Raw genomic sequence first — 7,773 nt, forward strand, 5'->3', positions numbered from 1 at the left:
TCACTTCATATTATATTCTTTATTTAGATAATCTTGTTCTTATTTGTTGGCATGGCATCAGATGGCCAAATGGTTTTCATGACATGACATTTTCATTTTTATTACTTGTTTTTGCCTCTATTTTTGAAACTTTTATCTCTCATGTTTTTGTATACACATATTCCACCTTCTCTGCTTTAGTTTTTTTTTTTTTTTTTTTTAACCACATAATCAGTTGCATTTGAGTGGCAAGTCCACATGTTTCACAGTAGAACTGTGCCTCATAGGAAAAAGATTTCCAATCCTTTTTTCAAAATGCTCTTGGGTGGATTCAAATCTCCAACCTTTTGTTTAGTATCAGCAATTAATCTTTTGCCACACCCAAGAAGTACACAAAAACAAAGCAAACAGAAATCTGAGCACATACACTAAGTCTTTCAGATAATAACAAATGATCTAAGCTATATCTCAATTTTAGCTATACACACACACACACACACACACACACATATATATATATATATATATATATATATATATATATATATATATATGTTGTTATGTGCCGTCGAGTCAGCCCCAAATCATAGCGACCCCTCCTTGGGTTTCCAAGGCAGTGTCACTATGGAAGTATATTGCCCAACCTTCCTTCCGAGGAATGGCTGATGGGTTTGAACCGCCAGCCTTCTGGTTAGCAGTCAAATGCCTTAGGCACTATGCTACCAGAGCTCCCAATCATGTTTCTAGAAACTTTAAAAAATAAGAATCAATATGCTTTCTAATTTCTATGTTTGAAAAAAAAATTCTTGTGTAATTGTCACTATGTGCTTTTGTGTGTTTCTGCCTTTGATGTCTAAACAAATTATACATATATGGTTTCCTCAAATCACATTATTTTTCTTGTCTAATCAAAATGCTGTATGATTTTATAATGACTACCAGATGACTATATTTTAATCTGAATAGCTCAATACAATAAATAGAACTTGAAAATTCTATTTTATTAATCACCTTTATTCAACATATATCTTCTTTACATTAGTTATGTTGTTGTTGTTAGATGCCAACAAGTCAGTTCCTATTTCTCTTCCCTTTGGGGAACCCTCTACCAACAATGATATCCTTCTCCAGGAGCTGTTCCATTCTGACAAGACCAAAGTGCATGAGGAGAAGTCTGGCTATTGCCACTTATAAGGAATTTTCTGGCTGCACTTCTCCTAATACAGCTTAATTTGTTCTTCTCGCATTCCTTGATATTTTCCATATTCCTGGCCAACAACACAATCCAAATACATCAATTCTTCTGCAGCCTTCTTTATTCACTGTCCAGCTTTCACATGCATATCAGGCTATTAAAAATATCATGGTTTGGGTTAAGCGCACCTTAGCCTTCAAAGTGACATCTTTGCTCTTTATCACTTTGAAGAAGTCTTTTGCAGTAGATCTTAGTTACATATTTACATAATTTGTTGTAAAAATTCAACCACTTTTTTTAAATGATTGATGATTTTTATTCAATTAATAGATAAATCTAACACAAATTTTCATTAAGTATCTAAACTTACCTACATTTTTATCAAATTATTTTGTCTTTCATACCAAAATTAAATTTAATGTAGCTAATATTCTCAAACATTTCAGCTACCTGAGAAATGAGTCATTCATTCACAAACTAAAATTTTACTAAGTCCATAAAAGTACATATATTAAACTAGTTTACAAATTTAGTAGCTCAAATATCAAGTGAAAAATAAGTTAACCAAATATAAAATCCAATAATGATTAAAAATCATTTGTTACTTTCTGAATATCACAAATTAAACCTAAGTGCTTCCATTTTTAACAAGATTATAATCCTGGCATTATAAATCTATTCACTCACTAAAGGGTTAATGATGGAGCTGCCAATTTCACTTGATCATAACTCAGAAATAGAAGATAACTATGGGTGAGGTAAATTAATTTAAAAAATTTCATTGAACACAGCCTTCTGATAAAAATAGCTCAAACAAAATTGACCTAGGATATGGCTGTGATAACCAAAACTATTCCAGATACTGGTGCTGCGGCTAATTCTTATGGTCCATTTTTTTTGGTTGTTGTTGTTGTTTACTTTTCTGCCTATAAAGAGGTTTTCCAATAACTTTACATCTCAGCTGGGATTTTTCAAATCATATTATTTCCTATTTCTTGCGACCTCTTCCCTTCCATTGAAATTATCCATAAAGTGCCCAGGGCATTTGACTGCTAACCAGAAAACTGGTGGTTCAAATCCACCAGCCACTTCTTGGAAGATTTGGTGATTTACTTTCATAGTGATATCGCCTCGGAAACCCAAAGAAGGGTCGCTATGAGTCAGATCTGACTCAACAGCAGTGAGTTTTTAATATTTGTGGTGGTAAAGGAGCTAGCTGTAAAGATCTTCAAATTTTAATCCTTTTTGTGTAAAAATTTTGTAATTATGAACAATGAATATGACAATGTGTCAGTGCCTGCTTTCCTTGACAGATTTATCAATTTAATGAATATATTTTATCCCTTAATGGAGAGGACAAATAGCACTCACTACTTGTATGTTATGAATATGACATGGAATATCCACTTTCTCACTTTCATTGTTTCAGTCACTTAATTTCTTTACAGAAAAAAAATATAATGGAAATAATAAAATAATTATTATTTATGGAAAAAAATAAGAAGCTGGAGGGATTTTGCAGGTAAGGACCTTCTGGTTTTCTGAAACTAACCCTTGAAATTTTCTAACAATGAAAGGGTCTTTAATAAAATAGCCATGCAACACTTAAACATGTGCAAATATATTGGAAACTCCAAGACCACATCTGACAAATGAGACCAGGAAAGGAGAAGGGCATGATGCACTGGATCATGCATGTTCACCTGTTCAGTCCATCATGCATGCACAATGAGTTTCCAGTCATGACTAGGCCTTGAAGCTCCAATGACCACTATAAAGGACCTGTGACCTTGGAGCTTACTTAATGATATAGGACTGATGATGATTGGGGAGTACTTATTATTTCTGGGAGCATGAAGTTACATGTGAAGATCCCTTATTCACCTCTTGCCCTTTTAATGTTTGCATCATTTCTTTGCCCAATCATAGCGACCCCTCCTTAGGTGTCTGAGGCAGTGTCTGTACGGAAGTACATTGCCCAGTCTTCCTTCCAAGGTGTTGCTGGTTGGTTTGAACCACCAGCCTTCTGGTTAGCAGTCAACTGCTTTAGGCACTACGCCACTAGAGCACTTTTTTTTCCCAGAAACTAGTCATTCCAACAAATTGTATAGCCTAAAGGAGTAGTGGGGCCAGCTGGTATGAAGTAGAGGGGGTTTTGTTGAATTCCTAGTTTGCTGCTGGCTTCTTCAGAGTGTAAAGGAGAACTCCAATGTAGTTGCAAGCTCTTTTGAAGTAGGGGGGGAAGTTGTGTGCACTCAATAGCTGATGGCCTCCACTCATTGACCTAGCCCCAAGTCAGAGTAAAGCCTATGTGGAGCATCTGAAATTTATACTGACCAGGAAAAGGAAGCTGAGATTTCCCTGAACTGCTGTGACAACACAAATGGATGCCAGTAGGAGTGAAAACCAGGGCAAAACTCTTGACTCAGGGAAGCATGAGGCTTTGGAGGACAATGGATATAGAGAGTAGGAAATCAGGATAGTTACTTTGGGCTTCGATTTCTAGAGATTGTCTTAATTGATGTTGTATATAAAATGAAAGTAAACTGTTTTCTGTAATAGGTACAGGGCTTTCCTTCGTGCTAACAATATGCAAAATGGTGCTGCCCATTGTGGTCCTCATCCAATATAGATATATTGTGGCTGCCTGGAGTCTTAGGTCTTTTCTGAAGCAACCTATATGTGCAATGATGATTTAATCCGATGCTTTCACGTTGGAGATTTGAGGAATATAAATTTCTTCCTCATTTTTATAGTTTTAAAATTATTATAAAATAAATGTTGTTGCTGTTAGGTGCCGTCCAGTCATTTCCGACTCATAGCGACCCCATGCACAGCAGAACGAAACACTGCTCGATCCTGCGCCAGATCCATGATCCCTGCTATACCTGAGCCCATCATTACAGCCACTGTGTCAATCCATCTTGTTGAAGGCCTCCCCCTCTTTCATTGACCCTCCACCCTACCAAGCATGACATCCTTCTCCAGGGAATGGTCCCTTCTAACAACATAAAATAAACTAAATAATGAATTAAAAATATCCACTTTGTGAACATTGTTAGAGATATATATTTGATACAATTCTGCATACTGTTATTGTTTGTACTTTTCATAACGGTAAATAGAATATTTTTGAGGATTTTTTTTAGATTTTACACACTTTGTTCTATTTCTATTTTCTAAACATATCTCAGTCTCCTGCCATATTTAGTTCAAATATCCATTAAATTAAAAACTTAAGTGCAATCATATTCAAAGTGAAAAAATATTGAATCAATCTTTAGGAAAATGTAAGTTAAATAAATGTAAATTATAAATACTATTTTTCATATATATTTTCAAATATTTTTTCTCTTAAAAAGAAAAAAATATCTAAGTAAAAATGTAATATATATGTTATGATTAGTGAATGTGAAAAATTATATAAAAACAATATATTTCAGAATTTTAGTTAAAAATTTAATTATTTCTAATTAAACCATTCAGAAATGTGATGTTCAATGTGTTGATGTAACACCAATATTGGGATTTATGAATGCTATGACTACTCATAGATATGTAATTTTAGGAGTTGTATGAATTGTTTAATATTAAAATATTGTTTAATGACCATGTGTAGCTATTGCAAATAATAAAAAAAATGCACACACTAAGTCACGAGTTACTGCAAAATCATAGTTGATGAGTAAAAGAAGCAAATGAATGTTTGATGCAATTAAACATAATGTTTTGCTATGCAAGAAACTATTGCGTTTAGGCTAAGAGGGAAGAAGAACTGATAAGTCCATTAAATTTTCTTTTTCCTTTCTAAATGTTTTAAACTTTTTCTAAATGGTGCTAGAGATCAAAGCTCTGACTTCAGAAGGAGCACAATCCGCAACCTCCAAGACCTTTGGATGCAGATGGTCTTTTTTTTTTGAGAACATAAGGTAAAAGATGTAAAGAAGGGTTTCCCTGGAGTGTAAAACAGACAAGGTGCTATGTCAGCATGAAACAAGGGATCCTGAAAGGAAAAGGTGCAGATGTGTTCTGAAATAATTTTGGGATTGTGATTTGTGGTGACTTCTGAAGATGAGTCCCAGAAAGGAGCTTGTCCATCCTACTTTTAACAATATGAAGAAGAAAGAATGCCCATTTATTGAACAATATTTTCTAACTTGTTTGCTGTTATTTCCCTCAAAAATACTTTTAGTCTGAGAAAATATTTCATTGCAGTACTAGAGCTAAAGTGAGTAATAAGGATGGGGTACATAAAAATATCTGGAATAAGTTTTTTTTTTTTTTTACATCAGTGAATTTCAATGACACTAAAATTACTATAAATATTTTCTTATTTGATCTGGTTTGGAATAAGTGGTCATATAATTTTCAAAAAAGAATAAGGTTATTTTAAAAATTATGAAAAATTATTTGTAAGTGTATTAGTTGTTGTTTTATTATCTAGTACTGCTAAAACAGAAACACCACAAGTGAATGGCTTTAACAAACAAATTTATTCTCTCACAGTTTAGGAAGGTAGAAGTCCAAATTCAGGGTCCCAGATCTAGTTGAAGGTTTTCTTTCTCTCTCGTATCTGAACGAGGGTCCTTGGATCCTTTCAACATATCTGGGCCTGGCATTCTTTGGACATCTCTATGTTTCTTGGCATCAATCTTCCCCTGGGTCTAGAAGGTTCTCAGCACAAGAAAACTGGGTCCGAAGACACATTCCTCTTCTGGCTCTTCTTTCTTTGTGTAGTCTAGTCCCAATCTTTTTGCTTGCTTCTCTCTCCTTTTATCTTTTGTAAGATAAAAGGTGATTCAGGGAACAGCCCAGGGAAATTCACCTTACACTGGATCAGGTTTGTGACCCAAGTAAAATATTCTATCTCACTTTACAATGATTGGATGATCACATTAGATCACATCATGGGAGATGATTACATCATTACAGAACTGCCAAATCACATAATTACGTCACCGTTAAACCACTGAGAATAATGGCCCAGCCAAATGGACACATATTTTTGAGGGATGCATTTCAATCCATGATTTCCACATTTTGGTCCCCCAAAATTCATGTGCCTGTTGTATGCAAAATACTTTCAACCCATTATATCATCCCCAAATTCTTAAATCAACTCCAAGTCTGAATTTCATCCTGGTGCTAAACGAGTTATCAACTTCCAAAGTACAATGATGTAACAGGCACAATGTAGATTTTTCCATTGTAAATAGGAGAAATTGGAGGGAAAAAACAGATAATAGGCAGCAAGTAAGTTGAAAACCCAACAGAACAATTTGCCTTAGTTCTCAATGCTTGAAAATAATCCTTTATTCTCTGAGACCATCTAGACAATGACTCTGCCCTCCAGACTCTAAGTGTTGGCTATGCTCTCTGGTTCTGGGTGGAGGCCTCTGAGACCTGGGCTTCAGCTCTGCTTTCTGGGCCCACTGGTAACTCTTCTCCTTCTGCTTTGGGTGGCCCTATTCTCCTAGTCCAAGTCTAGGTGACTCTACCATATCAACCTTAGAAAACATCACTCTTCTGCCTCTTGGACATGGCAGCCCTGCCACCTTAGCTGTGGACACCAAGTTTGTCCCCACCCCTTTGGCACTCATGTAGAGCAGCCCCACACTCAGGAATCAAGTTGGTGATGATTTGACTCTTTGAAACAGAAGGCTGTGGCCCTACCACTGGAAATCTCAGAGACCACAGCCCCACCCTTTGAGACTAAGGCAACTCTGCTTCCTATTCTCCTTGACTCTTCTACTCTGCTTCCTTGTTCCTTGACCTCTTGACTATTTGGGAGTACCTCTCTCCTCTGGTAAGCCTTGGTTTGAAGGCTCTTTCACTCTTTGGGCAGCAAGCTTAGGTCCATCAACAAGTCCTTGGAGGCATCCTGTTCCACCAGGACTGTCCAAAGGCACTCTACTCTCTTGCACTGTGGTTTGGCTCCTGTGCCATTATACACCAGCCTCCTGGTTCTATCGCTGCCATTCGTCCTCCACTGCTTCTTGTCATTTGTGATATCTCCAGGGTTACAACTATCCTGACTTCTCTCTGAGCCTTCACCAGAATTGCCTTTGACATATATAATGTCACAAATAATATCTGAAAGGCAATCTAGGCTTTCAATATTGTTGCTGTTGCATAGCATAGGGTCTATGCTATTAGGGGCCTTAAAACTTTTTCAGCTTCTACAAATTACCCAAATTCAAAACAGTTTTCACATTTTTGGTATTTGTTAGAGCAGCACTCCACTCTTTGTACCAAATTATGTCTTAGTTATCTAATATTTTTATAACAGAAATACCACAAAAGGATAGATTTAAATATATATATATATATGTGTATATATATATATATATATATATATATATATATATATATATATATATATTTTTTTTTTTTGTTTTCTCTGAAAGTTTTGGAGGCTGGAAGTCCAAATTTAGGGCACCTTCTCTAGGGAAGGCTGTCTCTGTTGGATCTGAAGGAATGTCCTTGTCTCCTTTCAACAGCTTTGGGATTGGTGTTATTTGGAGATCTCCATGTGTCTTTGGAAAAATTTTCCCTTGCATCTGGGAGAATCTCAGTGCAGCATCCCTGAGTCCAAAGGA

The sequence above is a fragment of the Orycteropus afer genome, unplaced genomic scaffold (assembly GCF_000298275.1).
Source record: "Orycteropus afer afer isolate SDZICR_OR568_19922 unplaced genomic scaffold, OryAfe1.0 scaffold00866, whole genome shotgun sequence".
Taxonomy (NCBI): domain Eukaryota; kingdom Metazoa; phylum Chordata; class Mammalia; order Tubulidentata; family Orycteropodidae; genus Orycteropus; species Orycteropus afer.